The sequence below is a fragment of the Oryzias latipes genome, chromosome 17 (assembly GCF_053564925.1).
Source record: "Oryzias latipes strain Hd-rR chromosome 17, Olatipes_Hd-rR_3.1".
Classification (NCBI taxonomy): Eukaryota; Metazoa; Chordata; class Actinopteri; order Beloniformes; family Adrianichthyidae; genus Oryzias; species Oryzias latipes.
The window spans coordinates 1,454,327-1,480,829 of NC_136253.1; the positions used below are offsets into that span (position 1 = coordinate 1,454,327).

The window sequence follows — 26,503 nt, forward strand, 5'->3', positions numbered from 1 at the left end:
AAATTGTGGAGAATTTTTGCTTTAGAAGGAGTTTTGCAGGTTTTAGTTGGTTTTATTATGAGTCTTAATTTAAAAAATATTTTACCTTGAAAAATTAAACAAATGTTACATCTCTATCACTTAAGTGCTAAATCAGTCCAGCAGCAAGTTCAACAGAGTTGGGGAAAAATACAAGTTTTCATGTCCAAGATGCGCACCAAGCTTCCAGCTTTTGAACGATCCTTGCAATCGCCATCCCTGTTTTCCCCGCCCACCTGTGTTTGATGTTTAATTTTTTTATACAACATATAATCAGACCAACATACCTTGTATTCTCTCACCAGCCTCTCTGGATCTTGGTTCATGTCAACACAAAGCCCCTTGAGGATGCATTCAGGCCTTACATCTATGTCGTCAGTCTAAATGTGCAAGTTAAAGAAAAAATTAGAGAGGAAAAAAGGCTATAAATATATTCAAAATGTTAAATAGTGGCTTTATACGACGGAGTTTTAGGGCCACCAAAAAAAAAAAAACTAAAATCACAACAATTTATCACGTAAATTTACGAGATTTTTAAGTCATAGATTAACAAGGAGAAAACACCGAAGTTGTCCGTTTATCGGAGCATCGCTTGAAGATGAAAGATGTGGAGCCTTTTGTGAAGCTTTATTTCCGGATTATTATAGGTTTAAAACAAAGAGATTCTGAACCTTTGGCGACTCAAAATCAGATTATTGTCAGTGGAGGCGGCTTTCCGGGGTTCAGTGTCAGTAAAGCAGAGTTTCATATGTAAAATAATGAGCTCAGAGAAATGTTTTGGTGTAGAGGATTGCTGCAGCTTTTATTCTCCTTTTCATTCACAAACCCTGAAGTTCATCTGTCACCTTACGTCATGAACCTGTCATCCGAACACCAATGCAGAAGTAAACGTCCCGTTATATCATTAAACAACAAAGATGAATGAAAATAGTCTATTATATTAGCATTAGAACGTTGAAAATGCCATAAATGTGATCCTCCTCCTCAGACGGAAGCGTCACATAAACGTAGAGATCTTGTTTTTGGTGGAGGAAGAAAGGATTGAAGTGGACAGCTGCATGGACATCGATGGCTTCATCGGGCTGCAGTGATCCTGCAAACCAGCCATCAATAAATAAAACTTTAATAAATTGTAAATCAAACAAATGAACTTCCAGATATTTTGAACGTTCAAGCTCATTCAGCTCACCTGTTCAACTGAGTTTAGTCGGTCTGCTCTGTTGCTGCGCAGCGTTCACGTGCTGCTCTTCATGCTCACTTCCACTTAATATCGTAAATTTACGAGTTTTTTTCCCATAGATTTACGACTTAAAATCTTGTAAATTTATGAGTTTTTTCTCATAAATATACTAGTTTTTATCTCCTAAATTTACGAGATAAAAACTCGTGATTTTTTTTTTTTGGTGGCCGTAATACTCCGTCGTAGCTTTAAGCACATTTTATTTTATTTTTTTTATTTTTTTCTAAACTTGTCCTGTCCAACAGCTGGGCAGACAGATGAGAGCTGAGGGCCTATTGTGTTGGACATATTTTACTTTAACAAGAGGGGTTATTAATCTCCAGACAAACCAAAGGCATGACTGAATAAACCCCTTTTGTAATTGAGGCCAAACTTTATTAATTTCAATTATGTTTGAAAATCTTTGGTGTTGGACCGGACGGAAAAGGAAAGGAGGGAAGAAGAGAGAGGGACGTTAGAGGGGGGGGGGGGGGTGATATTGGGAGGGGGGGATAAGACCATGAAGCAGCATAGAGCAGACAAGTTTACTGGTTGTTTATCATTACGGCAAGGCTCAAATGTAGTACAAAAAGGGCGGGGCCTGTCCACACACACACTGAAATGTTATCAACACACCTGCCAGCTGTAAAAATGTCCACATGTCAACATGTACACAAAACAGATAGTGTTCACACACGCATACCTATGCCTTTAAACCAACTAGTGTGAGATCTTTCATTCATTCAATCATGCAAACTATTAGTGCAAAGGTGAGCTAACACCTGTGCTCAGGTGAGTGTTTATGTTCTTCTAAAATGGATGGTGGAATGTGAAAAGAAGGAGGAGGAGCGCCCAGCCACCGGCAGCCGGACCCCCCAACGCCACACGGCAGCAGGCAGGGGACAACCGCCCCCCGGGCGACCAAATCCGCCACCCAGGCCAGGACCAGCAGGACCGCCGCGAGGCCCCCAGAGCCAGAGAGCAGGGAAGCACGGGGGAAAGAGAGCGGCGCCCCAGCCCAACCAGGAGAGCAGCACCCCCGCCGCACCGGAAGAGCCCAACGCAGGGCCCCACCCGAGAAGGGCACCCACAGCCCCAGACGAGCACCCCATCACCACCCAGGAGTTCCGGGCATCCCCCCGCCCCAACCCCAGGTACGAGTCAGGACCGCCCAAGGGAGACCCGCTCCGCAGATTTCTGTGTTGACTTATGTTTATATTTTTCTTGTTTCCCAATTTATTAAAATAGTTTTTTTTAGCAATACAAAGAGTTATGAAAATGATAGATGCTAATCCTTCTTCTATATCGATGGCACTCATGTCACCAAGCACACAAAGTGACGTTGAGGCCGTGATTGAAACCTTAAGCCAGACCGATAAATCGGCACAAACCTGCTGCCAGAGAGCCTGGACAGGGGGTGCAGATGGTGCGTGCATGTAGCTGTCGGGTAGATTACTGTCACAGTGCTCGCAAATGTCTGAGTTACTGAGACCCATCTTGAACATCCTCTGTCCAGTGTAGTAAATTCTGTGAAGAGTTTTGAGATGGATTAGCTGCAAATTTGGACTTTTTGTCAGTTTAAAGGTGTTTAAGCTTTAAAGGAGTTCTGACCAGAAGCTTTCATCTGTGCTGATGCTCAAATCTGCATCCCATTTTGTTGTCGGAAGGGAAATATTGTTATCTAAATTACATAAAAGTTTGTATATTTTGGAGAGAGTTCTATTCATTGAAAAATTAATCAGAGTGGTAACTACATCTGGTAGCTTTAAATCGTTGTCTTTATATTTGAACTTTTTAGTAATAGTAATTGATTTAAGTTGCTGATATTCCAAGAAGTTATTTATTCCATGTTTGTCTTGACGTTCCTGGGGAGTTATGAATCTTCTATCAATAATTACGTGCTCTAGTTGTTTTATGCCCCCTGCTTGCCAAGCTGGGAAGTGAATCATTTTTTTGTTTTTAAGGATGTCCGGGTTGTTCCAGATGGGTGTCATTTTGCACTGTTGAATTGATGATTTTGATATTTTGAGAAATTCCCACCAGGCAGTTAAAGTGGCGTTTATATTAATACTTTTGAAACAATCCTGTTTTTTAACTATTTGGCTAATAAATGGTAGCTCTTAGAGGTTGATCTTTCCACATAACGCCTGTTCCAAGTCTAACCATGAGTTGGTTTCTGGATTATTTTTGAACCATTTTAAGATGTATTGTAATCTATTTGCAAGAAGGTATTTGTGGAAATTAGGTAATTCTAATCCTCCACAGCTTTTTGCAGATTTTAAAGTTTTTAGACTAATTCTTGCAGGTTTATTGTTCCATAGAAAGCTTGATATGGATGAGTCTAATGTTTTGAACCATTTTAATGGCGGTTGTGTGGGAATCATTGAGAAGAGATAATTAACCTTGGGTAAGATTTTCATTTTAACCGTGGCTACCTTGCCCATAAGGGACAGAGGCAGGTTGGTCCAGCGTGTTAGATCGTCCTGTATGGTTTTCAGTAATGGGGTGTGGTTTAGCTGCACCAGTTCTGATAGTTTGGGGGAAAAGTAGATACCCAGATATTTGATATTTCCTGTTTTAACTGGAATTGTGGGTCTTTGTTCCATATTCCTGTTGAGTGGTAATAAAACAGACTTATTCCAATTAATGGAATAGTCTGATATGGAGGAGAATTCATTTATGATCATTGCTGTTTCATTTACAGAATGTAAATTCCTTAAAAACAGTAATATGTCATCTGCATAAAGACTAATTTTATGATGGCTGTGTGTGGTTTTTATTCCTACAATGCTCTCATTCTGTCTTATTGCTGCAGCTAAAGGCTCAATGAATATAGCAAAAAGAGAAGGAGAGAGTGGGAAACCCTGTCTGGTGGATAGTACCGTCATTTCCTGGTTTTCAATGGTGGCAAAGTCTATTATGTTAACGAGTCTGCGGACATTGTCATCCGAGTGTCTGCCTTTGATGAATCCAGTTTGATCAAAGTCAATTATGTGAGGAGTGACTTTTTCTATTCTCTGTGCTAGTGCTTTGCAGATATTTTTTACATCTGCATTGATTAAAGAAATAGGGCGATAGCTTGAAGGACTAGTGGGGTCTTTGTCTGGTTTTAGAAGAAGAATTATGTAGGCTGAGTTCATGTTAGGTGGCATTGATTGGCTCTCATTGATAGATGTGACTGTTTTATAAAATGTTGGTGCCAGCTCTTCCCAGAATTCCTTATAAAACTCAGCAGGAAAGCCGTCAGGCCCTGGTGCTTTACCATTAGGCATAAGTAACAGAGCTTCATGAAGTTCAGACAACGAGAGCGGAGAGTCTAAGTTTGTGATTTGATCCTCATTTAACCTGGGTAGGTTTACATTATTAAGAAATGAGTCAATACTTTGCTCTGACGGATTGATCTGTGATGTGTACAAATTTTTATAAAAGTTTTCAAATGCGTTATTAATTTTGACCGGGTCGTGAGTGACATTTCCTGTTTGGTCCATAATAGAGGTGATTGATGATTTTTCTCTATTAATTTTAAGCTGATTAGCCAGAAATTTGCCAGATTTATTAGAGTTTTCAAATCTTTCAAGTCGTAGCCTTTGTATTTGAAATTGTGTTTGTTTATTAATGATGTCATTTAACTGCAGCTTTAAATTTTTCAGATCTCCCAGAACGTGTTTCTTGTGCAGAAGCAGCATAAGCAGTCTCCAGGGTTTTGATTTTATTTTGTAGTTCTAAGAAATCTGATTTCTCTTTGCGTTTTTTGTGCGTTGAATAAGAAATGATTTTCCCTCTCATGACTGCCTTTGCTGTTTCCCAAAGAATGCACGGTGAGATGTCTGGAGTATTGTTGAAGTCTAAGAAGGTTGCCCACTCTTTTTTAAAGAATTCAAGAAATTCCTGGTCCTTTCACAGAGACGTATTAAACCTCATGGTTGTACCTGAGTGTGTCGATATTTCCCTAGAGATATTTACAGAGACTGGTGCATGATCACTGATAATAATTGGATGGATATTGGAACTTTGAATATTTTTTAAAAGAGAGTTACTGATTAATAAATAGTCTAAACGGGAGTGTGAGTGGTTAACTGGAGAGAAAAAGGTGAACCCTTTAGTGCTTGGATGACATGAGCGCCATGCGTCGCAGAGACCCAGATCATTCATGTACTGCTTTAGAATACTTGCAGACCGCCATGTACGCTGGTTTGCTGCTGTGCTTAGTCTGTCAAGTGCAGGGTCCAAAACAAGGTTGACGTCTCCTCCGATAACGATTGTGGAGTCAGAGTGAACTGAGAGTGAGGTGAAGAATAGGGATGGGTACCGTGCCCCGGTATTGAACCAGCCCCGGGGCCACGTTCTTCAAGACCAAAGTATCGTTATGATCTGACCTGAACGGTTCTGCTATCGGTACTGGAGAAGTTACTTTTTCTTTTTTTGTGTCCCACAAGCGTTATCTGCCATATTTCACTCACCAAGTCAGTCAATTTTCCGTTAATTTATGATGATATTAATTTCGTTATTCTCGTTGAAGCAGAGAGCTCTGTTTGTCTATTTGTGTGCAAGGGGGGCGGCGCTGTTGTTCAGACAGCACGCGCTGCGCGTGCTCACACACAAAACAAGGCAGCGCACACAGTCAGTGGCGATCTTGTAGGGGACACGTGAGCACCCTAGACTAAGAACACCCGTTTCTGCGTAAAATTAATGAAGTTTGCATCAAGGAGCCCCTTTCTCCTGTCACCTTGCTGCTACGATGACCGTATGTTGCGCTGTTTGTGTAGAACACGCTGTAGCGGCGTGTTCTAACTTCTACACAAAACAAACCGGTAGAGAGGCGTGGCTTAGATTCACCGCTTATGATTCCAGACCTGTGAAAAACTATCAGCTGCTTCCTAATACTTAATAATCATTAAGGACTAATGATAGTTGTCATCCGTAAAATTAATATAATTTATTGGGTTTACTGGATTTAAACAAAAATAAATAAATAGAAAGGAGTCTGCATCAAAGTGAATTTGTTTCCATCATCTCACTCAATCCTAACTCTGGTGTTTGACAGACAGAAAAGTCTATTCAAGGTTGTGGAAAATGGACAAAAGATCAAAAGGAAAATCACAGTCATAAAGAATAAAAATAACTAGACTAAATAATTAAAATGAATATCCTGTCTGGAACATTCTCATGTATAAAGTAAAATATTTTGTTAAAAAAAACAGTGTTGTTGCAAAATGAGGAAATAAAACACTTTATGTTCTTAATTTGTTATTTATGTAATTATTTTTCGTCCTCAAAAAGTATCAATAAGAGTACCGTTAAAATACCGGATCGATAAGCAGTATCGATAAGAGTAGTAGTACCGTTAAAACCTTAACGATACCCATCCTTAGTGAAGAATCTGTGAAAGAAGGAAGAGTCGTCAACATTAGGGCCGTAAACACTCGCTATACAAAAGTCCTTATTCTGAATGGATATATTAATGATTACAAATCTGCCTTCTGGGTCAGTAACTGTATCCTTATGAGTAAATTTAAGATTTTAATAATTAAAACAGCAACTCCTCGTTTGGAGTTGTAACTGGCAGAATATATAACTGGAAATTGTAAGCAGCACATGAGGTGATTCAATGAATTCGATAAATGGGTCTCCTGCAGTAGAGCTATATCTGCTTTTAGACCACACAGGTGATTTAACACTTTCAATCTCTTTGGCCCAGAGCCAAGTCCACGCACATTCCAGCTAGCGATGTTAAGACTGTTCATAACTGCTCTGACTGAAAAGGTGTAAAGCTAAGTAGTGCTTGTGTACCAGTCCGTGTGCGCGTGCCCGCATTGAGAAGCGCTGTGCATGTGTGCGCGTGAACGTTTTCTGGCTATGTGAGCTGCGTGTCGCGTGCGTCCTATGAGAGCCTGTGTGATGTGTTTGCAGTATGTCGGCGTGTGTGTGCGGGATCGCATGTGCATGCCCATGTGTGCGCCTGTGTGCGCGCGCGCCCGTTCCGTGCATAAAAATACTTTCCGAGGATGAGTTGCTCCCAGGTGATTTACATATGCGGAGAGGGGAGAGGGGGGGGAGGGGGGGAGGAAAGGAAAGGAAAAAAGAGATAGAAGGGAAAACGAAAACAACAACAAAACAACAACAGAAACATGAGTGGGACTGAGGTGAAGAAGAAGAAAAAAAAGACTGTTCAGGGCTCCAGACTAACTTTTTTCACTAGGAGCACTGTGGCCCCTAAATGAAAATTTTAGGGGCACAACCTGAAAATTTAGGGGCGCATACCGTAAATCAACATGCAAACCAGATCTTCTAATTTCCACTGTATTATAAATACACTAAATAAAATAAATAAAGTAAATAAATACTTTAATTATAGATGCAAAAATTACAATCTGCTTTTTCAAATTCAGTGTCAGATTTTATTCTGCACTTTTGAAGATGCAACAAGAAGGTAAACTGACAGCAGCATCGCTGTCATGACAGAAAAAATAGTAAACAAAATACCATAAATTTAGAATAAAAAAAGTTTTTAGTAACAAGTGATTACCGTAATAACCTTTCGGTCATTTCACAGTTAAGAACAATACTTAAATGTATGTAAACATTAGGAGATGGAAATTCATGTTGGCGACACCAAATAGGTGCAGCCAAGATGCACAATAATTTGAGATCACCCAGATGGACGTAACGCTGCACAGATCACCTGGTGTGAGACATATTTTTGTTTTTGCTCTAACATCACCTGTCAATCAAAACCAAAATATCACCAGAAAGGGGCGGAAGCAAGACCCCAACCTGACCAAACACAGCTGGAAATTTAGTACTGAACTGACTGAAAGCTGCCCTACAGACTACAAAACAATGCATTATGGGACATGCGTCCTGATGGGTTTTTGTAGTTCACTGATCAATTAAAATAATTTAAAATACCAACTGACTAAAAAAAGGCTACATACATCACAAAACATTGAAATAATTATAAAAGATGTAATATCACAGATCATACTTAGGGGGAGAGGCATAATTATTAAATTGAATGTTAAGGACAACTCCAACTTCCTGTTGCAGCTTCGCCTTCATGCACCCCCCCCCCCCCCCCCCCTCCCGGGGGCGCTGGTTCATCTCAAACACGTCTATCGTTGCATTTTCCACACGTGTTTTAAGTGCGTCTAAGACTAAATCGTGTTGTCGCTCACACGTGTTTATGTTCGAGCCCCGTTAGTTGTCACGCATGTAGGTGTGGGACATTTATGCTCCTCAGCTGACCATCTCCCGCGGGAGCGGTGTGCTGTCGTTACAGCCGTGCATGAGAGCCATGGTTTGCTTCGCGAGTTTGAGACCCCTGCTGTACACTCTGGTACTGGTACACTAGCCGCAGGTCGAAAGAACGAATCAATAGTTCGCTAGCTGTTCATAGCTCAGACGCACATATCAGGTTGTGATGATTTGTCTCCGTTTCCTTCCCACAGACGTTAACGCGCACTCGATTATCTCTAGGCCCCGCCCCTCCACATATTTTAGCCACTTGCAGTGACTTTCCCTATTCTTCTCACACGCATTGGCCGCCTCAGGCATCACTCAATGACATGCGAGTGTGCGCTCGCGTGTGCTCCAGTCTCACGAGTGTGTGTGTGTCTGTCTGCGTGCGTGTGGGCTCGCGTCTCATTGATGATTTCATTGCTCATTTCATTGATCATTGACAGGCCCCTTTCACGTTTAATGAATAAAAAAATACGGAGGGTGGGGGAGGCAAATTTACTGGTCGCGCATGTGCGACTGGATGTAAAATTCAGTCGCACAGTCTCAAATTTTGGTCGCAAAATGCGAGCAAATGGTCGCAGTCTGGAGCCCTGCTGTTTTCCTGAGATCGAGGTGTGGATTATTGATGATCCGGTTTTCCATTCATTGAAGTTATTTTAGCTGGTTTCTTCTGGGCAGCTCAGATGTTCTCAGCGCGGCTCTGAAAGCCTTCAGCACAGCCAGGGGGTGATCTCCGGGTCCTGGAACAGCCGGCCGTCCACATACAGTTTGTCAACGGCCACAATCGCTCTAGAACCAGCAGCAAGATGCTTCCTCCTCAGCTGGAACAGGATCTTCCTTCTACGGAGGATTTCACATTTTTAATTATCTTTTACCTGGGTCATGGGTACCAAGACTCTTCTAAGCTTCTGTCCCTGTAAACCACCTTTCTTGGCATCCACCTTCAATAGACGAGGAGACAGAGCATCCAATTCCATGAAGAACTTTGAGTGCAGCTGGACTGTTGTGATTCTCTGGAACTCTGCATTCAACTTTAAAAAAATCCAAACACAAAGAAAACAAAGTAACAGACATTTCCCAATTGATGAGCTCAACAGCCTTTCCCAAAAAAGTGTTATTTCTTCACAACTTAATTTGCTTACCTGACACACGTTGAGGATTGGTGGCCACCTTGTTTTGAAATCAGGAATCATGGGTGCCTCTAAGACAACCTCCTGCCTTCTACATGAAAAGGCCTTCTCCATCATTGATGACACGTTGAAGTCATTGTTTTGCTGACCTTCCAATTTGCAAATCTTACAGAATAGGAAGAGGAACTTTATTATTTTTCACAACTCCAAAACAGCGGATGGCAGCGCATGTATGCGCTCCACCACCCACACATGCTGCCCCCCTCCCTTCCTGGAGCTCAGACACACTGGTTTTAGCACACACTCACAAGTGCTAACTCCCCCCTCCCTTCCTACATCGCATGATTTGAGACACACACACATACACACTACGACTTTTAAATGCACCTTATGGTCGTGAAAATACCATACGTCTGAACAACCTTTTTTTCTGAAAAACCTTTAATGACGACAACGCTGAAAGAAGTCTGGCAGCATGCAACACGAAGAAAAAAAAAAAACCTGTAGGCTAGGATTTTAAAAATATGAATTTATCGCAACAGGTGATTCAAACACACTAATCTAGCCACAGGGGTTGCAAGCCAGTTGCCTCTGTGCCGGTCCCAAGCCCGGATAAATAGAGAGGGTTGCGTCAGGAAGGGCATCCGGCGTAAAAATTGCCAAAATAACCATGCGAATCATCCACAACACTTTAGACATACCGGATCGGTCGAGGCCCGGGTTAACAACGACCGCCACCGATGCTGTTAACCTACAGGGTGTCGGTGGAAATTTGACTACTGTTGGTCGAAGAAAGAGGGGAGGCAGAAGGGTCCGTGGCCAGAGAGAGAAGGGAAAAGGCAGGAACATAGGTTTGAGAATAGGGACTCTTAACGTTGGCACAATGACAGGGAAAGGCAGAGAGCTGGCAGACATGATGGAGAGAAGGAAGATAGATGTACTGTGTGTGCAGGAGACAAGGTGGAAGGGCAGCAAGGCGCGTAGTATTGGAGGAGGATACAAACTGTTCTATCATGGTGTTGATAGGAAGAGAAACGGGGTAGGTGTGATTCTGAAGGGGGAGTTTGTAAACAGCGTTCTAGAGGTGAAAAGAGTCTCAGACAGGATGATGAGCCTAAAGTTAGAAATCGAAGGGGTGATGGTGAATGTAGTCAGTGGGTATGCGCCACAGGTTGGCTGTGAGTTAGAAGTGAAGGAGAGATTCTGGAGTGAGTTGGATGAGGTCATAGAGAGTATCCCCAGAGGAGAGAGAGTTGTTATTGGAGCAGACTTTAATGGACATGTTGGTGAGGGCAATAGAGGTGATGAGGAGGTGATGGGCAGGTTTGGTGTGAAGGAAAGGAATCTGGAGGGACAGATGGTGGTGGACTTTGCGAAGAGGATGGAAATGGCTGTAGTCAACACTTACTTCCAGAAGATTGAGGAACATAGAGTGACATACAGAAGTGGAGGTAGGAGTACTCAGGTGGACTACATCCTATGCAGACGAGGTCATTTGAGAGAGGTTAATGACTGCAAAGTGGTGGTAGGAGAGAGTGTAGCCAGACAGCACCGCATGGTGGTGTGTAAGATGACTCTGGAGGTCAGGAAGAAGAAGAGAGGGAAAACAGAAAAGAAGACCAAGTGGTGGAAGCTACAGAATGAAGAAACTTGTGAGGAATTTAGGCAGAAGTTGAGACAGGTCCTGGGTGGTCAGGATGAGCTTCCAGATGACTGGGAAACTACAGCAGAAACTATCAGGGAAACAGGTAGGAAGGTGCTAGGTGTGTCATCTGGAAAGAGGAAAGACGGTAAAGACACTTGGTGGTGGAATGAGGAAGTACAGGAATGCGTCCAGAGGAAGAGGTTGGCTAAAAGGAAGTGGGATGTAGAAAGGACTGAGGAAGGTAGACAGGAGTACAAGGAAGAGCAGCGTAGAGTGAAAAGAGAGGTGGCAAAGGCCAAACAGAAAGCTTACGATGAACTATATGACAGGTTAGACACAAAGGAAGGAGAAAAGGACTTGTACAGGCTAGCCAGACAGAGAGACAGAGATGGGAAGGACGTGCAACAGATAAGGGTGATTAAGGACAGAGATGGAAAGGTGCTAACAACCCAGGAGAGTGTACAGAAAAGATGGAAGGAGTATTTTGAGGAGCTGATGAACGTGGAAAATGACAGGGAAAGAAGGGAGGAAGATTTGGTTGTTGTGGAGCAGGAAGAAGCAGAGATTGGAAAGGATGAGGTTAGGAAGGCTCTGAAAAGGATGAAGAGCGGAAAGGCCGTTGGTCCTGATGACGTACCTGTGGAGGTATGGAAGTGCTTAGGAGAGACAGCAGTGGAATTTCTAACGAGGTTGTTCAATAGGATTTTAGAGAGTGAGAAGATGCCTGAGGAATGGAGGAGAAGCGTTCTGGTTCCGATCTTTAAGAACATTGTGACACGCAGAACTGCAGCAACTATAGAGGAATAAAGTTGATGAGCCACACAATGAAGCTGTGGGAAAGAGTAGTGGAAGCCAGGCTTAGGAAGAAGGTGGAGATTTGTGAGCAGCAGTATGGTTTCATGCCCCGTAAGAGCACCACTGATGCCATTTTTGCTTTGAGAATGTTGATGGAAAAGTACAGAGAAAGTCAGAAGGAGCTGCATTGTGTGTTCGTAGATTTAGAGAAGGCGTATGACAGGGTGCCGAGGGAGGAGCTGTGGTACTGTATGAGGTCGTCTGGAGTGGCAGAGAAGTATGTCAGAGTAGTTCAGGACATGTATGAGAGAAGTATGACGGTGGTGAGATGTGCTGTAGGTCAGACAGAGGAGTTCAAGGTGGAGGTGGGACTACACCAAGGATCAGCTTTGAGTCCTTTTTTGTTTGCTTTGCTGATGGACAGGCTGACAGACGAGGTAAGACAGGAATCTCCCTGGACAATGATGTTTGCGGATGACATTGTAATTTGCAGTGAGAGTAGAGAGCAGGTGGAGGAACAGCTAGAGAGGTGGAGGTTTGCTCTGGAAAGAAGAGGCATGAAGGTCAGTCGTAGTAAGACAGAATACATGTGTCTGAACGAGAGGGATCAAGGTAGAAGCGTTAGGTTACAGGGGGCTGAGGTGAAGAAGGTGCAGGAGTTTAAGTACTTGGGGTCAACAGTTCAGTGTGATGGGGAGTGTGGAAAAGAGGTGAAGAGGCGAGTGCAGGCAGGTTGGAGCGGGTGGAGGAAAGTTTCAGGAGTGTTGTGTGACAGAAGAGTGCCAGCAAGACTCAAAGGAAAGGTGTACAAGACAGTGGTGAGACCAGCTCTGCTCTATGGGTTAGAGACGGTAGCAGTGAGACAGAGACAAGAGGCTGAGATGGAGGTAGCAGAGATGAAGATGTTGAGGTTCTCCTTAGGAGTGACCAGGTTAGACAGGATAAGGAACGAGTACATCAGAGGGACGGCTCATGTTGCCTGTGTTAGCGACAAAGTCAGAGAAGCTAGACTGAGATGGTTTGGACATGTTCAGAGGAGGGATAGTGGATATATTGGTAGAAGGATGTTGGAGATGGAGCTGCCTGGCAGGAGGGCAAGAGGACGGCCAAAGAGGAGATACATGGATGTCTTAACAGAGGACATGAAGTTGGCTAATGTTAGGGTAGAAGATGTCCATGATAGAGTGAGGTGGAAAAGGATGATTCGCTGTGGCGACCCCTGATGGGAAAAGCCGAAAGAGAAAGAAGAGGTGATTCAAACACACTGAGCCTGTTTTTACAATATTAATCAGATACAAGAATACTGCCCCCAGCCCCGCAAGGCTTACCCGGTCCGCGGCCACATAAGAGAAAAAACTATAAATTTAAGACTGCGCTTATGATCCAAGAAAAAAAAACAACTCTATATTTTGAGGACAACTTATATGAAAAAAAAGTTAACGCTTTATCACTTGTGAAGGACACAAATTATAAAATAAGATATACAGTTGTGAAAAATTAAAAAAATATATACACAAAAAATAATAATACAATATGGAAAGTTTATTTTAAACAGATTCTTTTAGAACTTATGAAAGTAGTAAGAAAGCCTTGCCCTTGTCTCGGTGGCCCCCATGGCTGCCGCCTGGTACGGCTAAGCGCTCCTGTCCTGTGGCCTGGGGGCCGGACACCAGGTTCGCTATGCCTCTGGGCGTTGGGGGGCCCCTGTAGGGGGGCCTTCTCTGCGCCTGGCTGGTTGGGTGGGCAGTCCCCTCCTCTCCCCCTCCCGGGCTGCCTGGGGTCCGGATGCTGGGGGCCTCCTGGCCTGGGGGGGTCTCTCCTCCCCTCTCCTGGTCTGGCTGGGTAGGCTCTGGTTCCCCTTATGAACACACGGTTAACTTCGGCAGCGTGCATGTATCTCCATCCCCACATGCACGTGCACACTGCCACACTGCTCCCTGTCTGCTTCATCCCTCCTCCTAACCTACAGTGTATTGATGGACAGACATTTTCTGCTCATCTTCGTGTCAGATTTTCACCTTTGATGTAATATTTTTCTTTCCAGCAGATCTGGTATAATTGTTACAGCTTAAAATAATAACTTATTCAAATCAGTGCTTTTATCCCCCACTTTTTCACCTTTCTTCCTTTTACTCTCTCCCCCCCCTCTCACACACTAAATGTGACAGAGGAAAACAGAGATAGAAAAAGAAAAAAGGAAAAGAAAATAGAAAAAAAAGAGAGAGAAAAAAAGAAAGTAGTAAGAAGGCCTACGTGAGTCATTTCACTGCAGCTAGCTTACCCTGCGTGCACATGCTAACGGTCGTAATTATAGACAAACTCTGTCTCATGTTCACTAATGCATTTAAATGTTGGTAAAACTTATAAATGAACCATAGATAGCATATTAACACAAGATATGTTACTGCGGGGGGTTAAGGAAAGCACCCAGGCGCAGAGAAGAAGAGGAGGCAGGAGGTTGCAGGGGAACGGGGGCTTTAATAAACAAAACTACAAAACCAAAAACCACTGCTTAAGCAGGCTAGAATAATCGAAACTCTGAAAACACATTAAACTCGAAACCAGGGAACAACACAATATGGACCAACACAGGAGGAAGGGAATGACAAGACTTAAATACATACAAGGCAACAAGACACAGGTGGAAACACTCAGGACTGAGGGGGAAAGGTAAAACTTGAACAACAACAAAACACGAAATACTACAAAATAAAACAGGAAATCAAGGAACCAAACACAAAGAACTGGAACCGTTACAAGATACCGAAAGAATTCACGAGGATTCACAACGATTGTTTTCAGCTTACCTGTTCAGTGCTCGGGATCCGTGAAAAGTGAGGCTGTGTCCAAATTACTACCCTAATCCCTAACTACTAAAACCCTATATAGTGCTGCACTATAGTTCTCTGTAGTTCTCTGAATTTTCAAAGCAATTCGGACACCCGTGCTCACTACTTTTCTCTTTCGGGTGTTATTCATATGGCGCTTGACACAAAAACAAAGTGGCGCATTACCGCCACCACATGGTCTGGAGGTGAACTAATTATACTTTAACAGATTAGGACGAAACCAATTTTCCAAAGTAAAAAATATGTATATATATATAAACATTTTACGAATCTGCTGTGTTCTGATGATGTAAAATTTGACTGATTTATAAATAATATAATTACAAACACATTGGTGTGGATTTAATGTATTTGTTCAGAAATAAAGCGGCAAGTTTATACTAGTCCATGGCAATGTTTATATTTATTTTTGTGCCGCTGAACCCTTTTCTGTCCCGTGCGAGGAGAAAATGGCGAATATTAATCTGGCCGTTTTTCTGTTGGCAATAATTCGATTGTTTTTTGCAAAATCAGTCCAAAAACGAGCTGACATTCTACACAGGGCGGCAAGGAGGAGAACCAGGCGTCTCATTTTCAGAAGATTTCCTCTGGCTGCCCTAGCCAGACATGAACAACTTGTGAGTTAAACTTTAGCATTTGGGGGTACGCCATCTAATGGGCAAGAGTTTAACATTCTTTTTCAACACTGGAGTATGAGTTGTATAAATCTATGTAACACTCTTGTAAGTTCAGTGAAAGTTATGTGTTTTTTCTTCAGAGTCAAACCGTATCAGCCTTCAACACAAAATATTCTATACCAGTTTATTTAGAAAAAAGATTTACAGCACACTTGTTTCATACAAAAATGCTTCCATTTTTAAAAATTTATATGAAAACCCAAAAACCCAGCCAAAAAACTTCCAGCATTCATAAATACTTTATAAACTAAAATGTAAGACATCAGAATAAATAGAAACATTTCAAAACTGAGATTTAATTTCCAAAATGAAATAATGTTCTATTTTACAGGGTCTTCTGCGTATCTACTGCCTTCCCAACATAAAGGTTTCTGTCCTGGCCCTTTACGCTGACGGTCAGTCTGACACAAGACCGGATTTTCGGTTGACCCGCAGGACCATCGAGCATCTGGTGGAGCAGCTTCGGGTTCTTCACACTCTGGGGGGGCACAGGAGACTGAGGTCCTGGTGTTTCTTTTCTGGCTGGCGTGTGGAACATCTTACCGTGTGGTAACCAGGGCCTTTGATATGCCACGGTCCATTGTAAGTGACATTGTCCACAGGACGGCAGACCGCATCCTCCAGCTGATGAGCAGGGTCATCCGCCTTCCCAGTAGGGCTGAACTGCCTCAGGTTTTGAGCAGCTCGCTGGGTCGGCTGCCTTCCAAAAAGTTGTGGGGAGCATCGACGGCTGCCATATAGGAATCAAGGCCCCAAAAGACGATCCAGCTTCTTATTTTAACCGGTAGCTTTTTTATTCAATTCAAATTCAGGCTGTTTGTGACTCGAATGCCAAATTTTTTGACATTTTTGTGGGATATCCTGGATCGGTCCATGACTCACGGGTTCTGTGCAACAGCCCAATTTACACCAATAAAACGTACCCACCTGAAGGATACATCCTTTTAGGTGATGGTGGGTATCCCTGCATTGCGCAACCCATCACGCTGCTAACACCCTTCAGGGAAACCCTGAGAAATCCAGTTGAGGCCCGATACAACCGGCACCACGCCAAGGCACGCTCTGTGGTGGAGAGAGCCTTTGGAATGATGAAGACGAGGTGGAGAGCCATATTTTTGGGGGCGTTGGAAGTTAAAACAAAATTTGCCGTCAAAATCATTGCCTGCAACGCCATCCTGCACAATATGTGCATCAGTGAGAGGGACTGGTTGGAGCCCACAGTTGTAGAGCCACAGCAGGACAACGCCAGGAACCAGCAAGACGAGCAGAGTGGCATACGTCTGCGAGGACAAATCTCTGGTTTCCTGTCAGCTCCAACTGTGCCACAAATGGCTCTAGGAGACCACGATTATTGTTAAGATATATAAAAAAAAGGGGTTAAATATAAGATGAAATTGTAAAAAGTTACCTTTGATGTTTATGAGATTGTTAATGTTTTTGAGATTGTTAAAAATGGCTCAGGTTTAAATAATACTTGTTAATAATTCATTTCTGTTCATGAATTTATTAAACATATTGGAACAATAAAAACAACATTACATTTTTTCAACAATCTTTTCCAGAACTAGTAAGAGTCTTTCTTGTATCTCTTCCTCTCTTCTGGCCCTTTCCCCCTCTCTGCTCTCTGCCTTTTCTAAAATACTGAAAAGGCTGCCCCGTCGTGGCCTCTTAGCTGGCGGTCGCTCCTCCTCCTCCTCCTCATCTTCCCCTACCTGCTGCTGTTGTTGTTGGACTGAGGCAGAGGATGCTCCAGAGGATCTGGAAGGGCTCTCCCATCATGAGGCAATGAGGCATGGAGGACTAATAGATACTGCTGCCTATTGCCTCATGCATCAAGGAGAAGCACTTCCACGATGCTGCTGAAGCTTCCCCTGCCTCAGTGCCACTGCCGGTGGGAGGCCTTATAAGTTCCTTGAAATACCAAAAGGACACTTGTGAAAAAATATCTTAATTAAGTTTACACAGACTTTTCTAGGCCTTTATTTCTTCACAAACCTTGTATGTTTTCTTTAGGTTCTCCCATTTTTTTGCAGCTCTGGCTGGACTAATAAATTCTGTCAGCCCAAATTCCTGTATCACTGCTCTAAATACAAGGTAACAGCAAAAACCTTTACCCCAAATGACAACGATTAACACTTTAATGGTAAATGAATAAAAATCTGAGCTGTATCTTTACTCCCATCCAGCAGCATAGGCGAATCTTTTGCCTGAAAACAGGCTCTCCTTCAATCTCTCCACATCCTCGTCTGTCCCTACATATGTAAAAAAAAATTGAAAAACGCGTTAATAACTAATAACTGCGGTTAGAACTCATCCTTTTTGGATGTACTACCTCCTGTGTTTGTTTTTAGCCTTCTTTTTGAACTGTAGATTCAGACAGCACTACAAAATGGCGACCGCTATATAGTGCTCTTTATAGGAGTTAGGGTAGTAATTCGGACACAGCCTGAGACTGTTTCCGTCTTCTTCCCTCCCTTTACACATCTTCCGGTTTTGAGTTCGAACATGATTTTTTCAAGCCACCTCAACATGATTAAATTTAATAAATATGAAATGAAGCAAAATCACGGGAATATAACATGAATTTAATATCTTTACGTTAAAACATTTTTTTATGTACATATTAAATAAAACATTTTTATTTGATGTTCAAGGTGTTGATTTCCTTTTTTTGAATGTAGCTTCAAGGAAGACTTTTCAGCTAAAGTAGACTCCATGTGGTATGCAATCATGAACTGATGTTTTACTGCCAGTGACAAGAGTAGGTTTTTAAAGCAACGTGTGTGACGGACCACCCGCTTTAAAAAGCTGTGCTTAGCCTCAAACCTCATAGTCGAAGTGCAAACAAGTAGTCCAAAACATCTGATCATCTGGGGATATTGTTCCACAAAATGGTGTTTTGGTAAGAGCTTCATTTCTGGAAACGGCTCTTTCAAACAATATCTATGATCAGTGATTTTGGTTTCAAGGAAAGCAAGTGAGATTTCAGTGTGTACTGGTGCAACAGTCAGCTCCACAATGTCTTTAAGGTCCAAAACAACCTGCCAGACAGGATCATCTGGAACCACTAAATGGCCAATCAAAAATGGAAGGAAACGTAGGAGACTCCAGTTTTCATGAGCATTTCCACCAATACTTTTGTTTTTTACAAAAGTCTAAGGAATGCCATGGGAAGATTACGCTTGTTGATTGATTTGTAAGCAAAGGTCAGAATGAGCTCATTAAGGATGTCAAGAGTGAAATACCTTTTTGCAATGAAGAGATTTAGGCAATATGCCAACTCGACAGGCAATATGCCTTCAAGAATATCATGTGCAACATCTGGAGGATAACCAGTACAAACGTTGAAATAAAAAAGATTTGCAGAGAAAACCTGCTGTCTTTTAACACCACAGCATGGTTTGGCATCGCATTTTGCTGTACTTACATGAATGTCATACAGCTCTTTGTTTCGAAGAGTAAACACTCCTGAGCTAACTTCCTTTTGTTGAATATCAGTTTTTTTGCATCACAAAATCTGCAAATGTATCTGCCAGAAAAGCTCTCAATATACCCAGAAATACCATGTGCCGCCAAGTTGTCTGCTATGACACACTGTATAGTGCCCTTTACAAACTCTCCAAGATGTGCAATAAAAAGCCCTCGACTTTCCAAAGTCACATGATCTTGTAGCAAGGGCTTCAAAATGTTTTCATAGCCATGACTCTTCACATCATCTGATATGCAGAGTACAGCTAAGTGAATGGAAGACAACCAGGCTGTAGATTGTCAGGATTTCCAATAAACAGCAAATATCTTGTGTTTTTTGCGAGATGTACCAAGTGGATTGCAAATTTCAAAATCGTCAATATACAAATTTAATAACACCCCCAATTCCCCTTCAGACAAAAAAGTGTTTTCTTTAAAAAATAAACCATCCCTAAAAGATCAATATATTGCTGGTTTTCCACCTTGGTCTGATGCAAGACTGCTATCCAAAACTTTGTTAAGTAAACAGCTTTCAGTGAACGGTTGCTGTATGACCTTCAAAATTGGAACATACTGATAAGTTTTCTTAGCCCTCTCATCCAATATATATTCAATGGGTTCTACAACCTTAAAGTTGTATTTTTAGTATTGTTTCCATTTAAATTATGTTGCCTGGGGACCACCCTTACCAACAGCCTTATCCACTGGATTAGATGTACACAGTGCAAATGCCAACTTGGTAATGACTGACTTATCAACCTGTAAGTTATTGCTATTCAGCGAGTTTTTTTTTTTTTTTTTTTTTTTTTTTTTTTTTTTTTTTTTTATTCAGCGAGTTTTTTATCACTTTTTCTGTATTAGACAAAGATCCTGTACTCAGCAAATATTCAAGTTTCTCAAGAAATTCATCAACTGCAGCACTGGGCACGTGAAAGATATTTTCTAGTTTAACAAGACAGCTGCAAGTTTGTGTTCTACTACATCTTCTTGATCTTTTGATGCATCACAAGTAAAAACATCAGGCAATTCTTCAATCCTTTCTCTAATATTTGCACCTTCCAATTCCGTTTCAGCTGCCAAAGTTTTTCGGAGAATATCCTCTTTGAAGTCCAACAATGATTGTGAGCTGTGCGTTCGACTTTTTATGTGATCCAAAAGTACTGTAAACGTTAGTTTTTTCTTTGAACATGCATGTTACTGTCTCGTTGTTTTTTTAAATGATGGCTTATATGAGCAAAATATTCACATTCTGTCCCAAGGCCATCACAATCACACAACTGACACTGAAATGTTTCAAGATTGTCAGAGGATTTTGTTTAATTTCTTGATAAATGTGTCAAAAATAAATTCCAAGTTTTAAAGATGCATGGACACTCAGAATAAATGCACTTGATACGATGACCACGCCCAAAATAGTGATGCTCTCACCTAAGAAGTTCTTAAGAACTTAAGAAGTTCTGAGCGCCTAGCTACCTCAGTACCACAGTCTTTACACTGCCACATTAACTGGATAAACAACAAATGAAGAGAACACAAATGAAAATGAGTAATTTAAAATGTTAAATGTACTTACCAAATAACAGCCACACTGGAGTGCACAATGGGTAAAGAATCTGCAAACCGGCAATCCTCTTAAAGTTTGTCAATCGGAAACACAAAGCAGCTTTACTGAAGCAAGGAAGAAATCTGAGGGGAACCAACGTTTTCATGAATGACAACCTCACGAAAAGGAATGCCGACATCGCCAGAAGAGCACGTTACTTGAAAAAGCAGGGGAAAATTCAAGGAACCTGGGTAAAAGACTGTAAAATTTTTGCCAAACTCTGTGGCTCTCCTGAGCAGCCCAGGGTTGTTCTTATCAGGAGCCTAAAAGATTTGGAATATTTACCCACTACAGTCCAAACAAGAGATAAACGAAGATGCTGGTCCAGGGAGATCCTGGAATACTGGAACTCTATCCATGGCTTCTAAAAAAAAACAATACTTTTTCTTCAACAGTCACCGCAACCACAACTCTCAGAGAGATCTGAATGGTGAGCAAACCGACCTTCAAATATTCAGTGTTAATGACAACAAGCTTCAAGACATTGACCCTGATCAATTCTTTTCCACTGTTAATATAGACTGCAAATACTACAGCATAGATGACTTTAAAAACTCTGTTAACCCAGAAGAAAAACCGTCAATCATTCACTTTAACAGCAGAAGCATGTATACCAACTTTGAAGACATCAAGGACTATCTACAGAATATGGGGCATTCCTTTGATATCATAACCATATCTGAGACTTGGTTCAGCCGCGACAAGGACGCTGACTTTGAATGGGAAAACTACGAACTTAACTATGTGAACAGAGTAAACAAAAAAGGTGGAGGAGTCGCAATATATGTGGAAAAAAATATGAAGTTTACGGTAATTGATAAATTGTCTGTCGCAGGGGATGGAATACTGGAATGTCTTACAATTGAAATATGTAAAAATTCATGGAAAAATGTCATTATAAGCTGTGTTTATAGGTCGCCAGGGTCAAGCTTAGAAGTGTTCAGTGACTGGATGGAAAAGATGTTTACCTCTCTAAATAACAAAATATTATAAATCTGTGGAGACTTCAATATGGATCTCATGAACCCCAGCAAACATAAATAAAGCAACCGATGACTTTATCAGCAGAATGTATGGAATGAGTTTCTATCCAACCATAACAAGACCCAGCAGAATCACTACTCAAAGTGCTACTCTTATTGATAATATTTTTACAAATAATATAGAATGCACTCATATGACTGGACTAATGATATGTGACATAAATGATCATTTACCAGTTTTTGCACTATTTGACATCAAGGTGAAGACAAATAAAATTATAAAAGAACCAGTCTACAAAAGGTTAAGAAATGAAAAACCCATGAATGCTCTAAATAATGACTTATCCAGACATAACTGGAACTCTGTGTACTGAGAGAAAGATGTGGATATTGCTTATAAATGTTTTTTAGAAATATTTAGCTCACTTTACAATAAGAACTGTCCAATTTATAAATTCAAGAACAAATTTGCCAAATGCCCTTGGTTAACCACCGGTCTACAAAATGCTTGTAAAAAGAAAAATAACCTCTATAAAAAATTCTTAAAACAGAGGAAAAGAGTAACTGAACAAAGATATAGGTCATATAAAAATAAACTAACTGAAATAACACCTTACAGTAAAAAAGTGTACTTCAATAATCTACTAAATGAAAATAAATACAACGTAAAGCGAGTTTGGGAAATATTAAATAACATCATCAAAAATGGCACAAAAAACCGAACTTATCCAGATTACTTTACTGATGAGAAGGGTCAAAGCTATGACATCAGTGTAGTAGCAAACGGACTCAATAACTATCTTGTAAACGTGGGTCCAGAGTTGGCAGCGGAAATTCCAAAATGCAAAACTAGCAAAGACAATAATCCATCCATCGAAAGGATCCCACACTCAATCTTTCTCTCTGATGTGAACCAAAATGAACTGATATCAATTGTGAATAATTTCAAGAGTAAAAACTCAAAAGATTGTGAGGATATAGATATGAATGTTTTAAAAAAAAATCATTTATAGTGTATCTAAGCCTCTAACATACATCATTACAAACTGGTAGATTCCCAAACCAAATGGAAATAGCCAAAGTGATTCCCTTCTATAAGAGTGGAGACAAACACCAATTTACAAACTATAGACCTGTTTCTCTTCTTCCACAATTCTCAAACATTTTAGAAAAAATATTCAATGATAAATTAGTGACATTTTTTGAAAAACACAACATTATAAATGAAAACCAATATGGTTTTAAATAAAACAGATCCACCTCATTGGCTATCATTGATGCTGTGGAGGAAATCACAAACGTTCTGGACAAACAAAAATATGCAGCTGGAATTTTCTTTGACTTAAAAAAGTATTTGACTCCCAATCATGACATCCTACTTGACAAACTGGAAGTGTCTGGGATAAAAGGACTAGCGTTAACTTGGGTCAAAAGCTATTTAACGGGAAGAAAACAATTTGTCAAGATTGATGAATTTACATCAGAAACCAAAGAGATAAGTTGTGGTGTCCCACAAGGATCAATTCTGGGCCCGCTGCTATTCAATATTTACATAAATGATATATTCAATGTTTCAAAGCTTATGAAACTCATATTATTTGCTGATGACACAAACATATTCTATTCTACAGACAATCATAGGGAACTTATCAAGGTGGTGAACACAGAGTTAGACAAAATAAAATTATGGATGGATTACAACAATGCCAATGCCTCCCTGCTAGACTAAGCCCAAAGCGCGGCTGTGTCTGCAGCTCACCGCTCCCCCAGGGGAGGGGTCAAATGCGGAGAACAAACACATAACGTTACAGCTAATTTGACTTTAACTTTGAAATGATTTATGGTTCATGAGCTGTGTGATTTAGTTGATACTGTACGATTATGGAAGTTTTTTTCATTCCATCAGATTAAGAATTTTTTTCAATCTTTTAATATTCATTCTGAAATTTCAAAGCTTTGAATTTTCTTTCTGATTTTGTTTTTTAAACCATTGAATTTAAAAACGGCAAAATGTTACGCTCAGAAATATTACCTTTTATCTTTAATATTTCAGTGTTTTTAATTTCGAGACTCAAAATTTCGATGGTCCACAAATTCGATGGAAAGAAATTCGGAGGTTAAACATGCGCATTTGTCCCAGTGGCACAGCTGTCTCACCAGAACAACTAATCAATCTGAGAATACCTTGATATTCAGCCAATCACATCATGACACCAAAGTAACGTCAGCGTGTGCTATGTTCTATTGGAGCCCAATATGGCAGCAGAAATTGCTTTATATCTCCTGATTCTCTCCTCATTTACATAGTTTAATTGGTCACAATATGTGTCACCTATCTTGTAATTTTTTAAAATATTTTTTTCTGAGGCATTCAGCCGTTAAAACTTTTAACTACCATATTTTCACTGGGTTATTGGGCGCAGTCTAAGTTATGGCAGATTTTTCAGTATTTGACACATACAAAAGTCGCACCAGGTGTTAGGGCATGTTACACCTGTAAAACATGAATGCTATTGTTGTTGAACTTTCTGACTGTGGTCGGAAAATGCAGGGAAGATCCTCTAAGGGCCTAAGGTGGATTTTTTAGAAGGAGCAACCACGAATAACCAGATAGCAACTATCTGATGGGTTTACAAAAGAAATCACCACACTTACATTTTCATCATCCAATCACAAACACACAGAGACATACATATAGTTAGCTTTAAGATGAAAACGTAAGTGTGGTGATTTCTTTTGTACACTCGTCAACACATAATATAAGGCGACAGTTGCTATCTGGTTAAAGATGAACTAGTTAAACTTTTAATGGCTGAATGCCACTGAAAGAAATATTTAAAAATTTACAGGAAAGGTGACACGTTTTTAAGACCAATAAAACTATTGGTTGGCTGGTTATCAATGTGTTCTCAGATTGATAAGTTGTTCTGGTGAGACAGCTGTGCCACTGGGACAAAAGCGCATTTTAAGCTCTGAATCTTTTTCCATCGAATTTGTGGACCATCGAAATTTTGAGTCTCGAAATTAAGAACACTGAAATGTTAAAGATAGAAAATAAAATTTAAGGGCGTTTCTGTTTTTAAATTCAAAGGTTTAAAAAAATCAGAAAGAAAATTCAAAGCTTTAAAGATTCAGAAAGACTGGCGACCTGTCCAGGTTGTCCCCCTGCCTTCGCCCACAAGTGGCCGGGATAGGCTCCGGCAACCCCGTGACCCCGAAAGGGAAAAACGGTTAAGAAAATGAATGAAAAAGATGAATATTAAAAGATTGAAAAATTTCAGAATCTGACTGAATTAAAAACTTCCTTACACGGTTTTAGAAACATTTAATTGAAGCACTGTTTTCTCTGTATGTTTTTTAGAGCGAGAACCCTGACGAAACAAGTGGAAAACTGGAACAGATCATGATGGGAATCTATGTGATCAAACATCCAGGTGAAGATGCTGCTCAGTAACCAGAGTACTTTGGGATCAACGTTGAAGGTGTTACAGTCCTTCATGAACTCAAAGATTGCCAGTGCTCATGCACTACTGTTTGGCCTCGTGCATGACCTTAACCTGAGATACCCCCCTGACATCAAGTACACTTTTGAAAATATTCAAAAGGTCCTCATGGAGCTGGAGTCACATCAGCTTTTTCATCTAAAGTCCAGATGTTGAAGAATAAGCTGCTGAACTAATGGTCTACACACACAGTTTTTGTTACCCGGGACATTGTTCATTGTGGTTGGAGATTTTGGCTTTTTCCTAAAACCTTTTATGGTACTTTCTGCTGATTGGCTATACCTGTTAACTTTTTTATAAATAGTTTTTTATGGAAAAGCCTGTTTTGATGATGTTGTGGTCAAACTCTAGAAGGTGCTGTTAAGACTAATTTTATTGCTGTTACCCCATTGTTCATTGTGCATGAACATTGGGGCATTTTCTGGCTGGACCAGTTGACTGTTTTGTAAACTGTTTTTTAAGGAAAAGACTATTTTGCTTGTTGGCAGTCTAAATAAAAGGGATATTATGACTAATTTTGTCTATTTCCATTTCTCCCTTCCATCTTATTTTTTAGGAAAAAGTCAATTAAGTTCAACTTGACTGCACTAAGTTATTCTTACTCAATAACATTGTATAGCTTTAATGTATATTCATTATATTGGCTTGACTTAACCCTATCACATAAGTTCAATGTGAATGTTGAACATAAAACAAAGCAATCCATCTAAGTAGCACCAACTTAAGAAAGCCTTGTACAACGAACTTAACTGAAATGAGTAAATCGGAAGTAAACGATTGCAGTAATACCTACTTGACAGACTTATGTGGAACCACTTGACATAACATTGTTAAGTAAAGCGAACAGCTTTTTGAGTGTATTTTTGACACAGAAAAGGCAGGACTTTTAAGTTTTGAACCATGAAGGTGGAAGGCTATCGTGGAATGATGTTTTTTTTGCCATTGATTTTAAAATGTTCCGAAAGCAACTGGTCTGTCTCACTACCTTTGTTGCGCAAAGCATCTGACTGAGTCACGTAATGTGGACTGAACAGCTGAGCGTGCTTCGTCATTTATTTAATGGCGGCGCACGCACTTCATTCAGGAAAAAGCACCGGCGAGACACAAGCCTTGTCAGTCCGTGCGTAAAGCTTTTTTCTTACCTGTGTGCAATTGAGTAGTCCATGTTCATCTGTTGAAGAGGCAGCCGGTAAGAAGAGACTTTATCTGAGCGCTAAAATTGCGCGATCACTTGTTTCCTTGTTTGTTTGGTATGTGGTGGGACCGGAGTGTGCGCTTCACAAATGTTTGTGTGTACTCCAGGTACCAGTGGGAATTTTCAGCATTAAGGAATTAGATGTTTATTTCGTCGGTGTGCTTTGTAACTTTTGTAAA

General features: G+C 40.7%; 1 long non-coding RNA gene across 1 annotated transcript; it reads left to right on the plus strand.

The window, feature by feature from the left end:
- The first annotated feature begins 1,744 nt into the window (after positions 1-1,744).
- On the plus strand, positions 1,745-25,644 carry LOC144986906 (uncharacterized). Its single transcript, XR_013650781.1, has 2 exons — positions 1,745-2,391; positions 24,988-25,644. It is a non-coding gene; the product is annotated as an uncharacterized LOC144986906 (long non-coding RNA).
- The last annotated feature ends 859 nt before the right edge of the window (positions 25,645-26,503 follow it).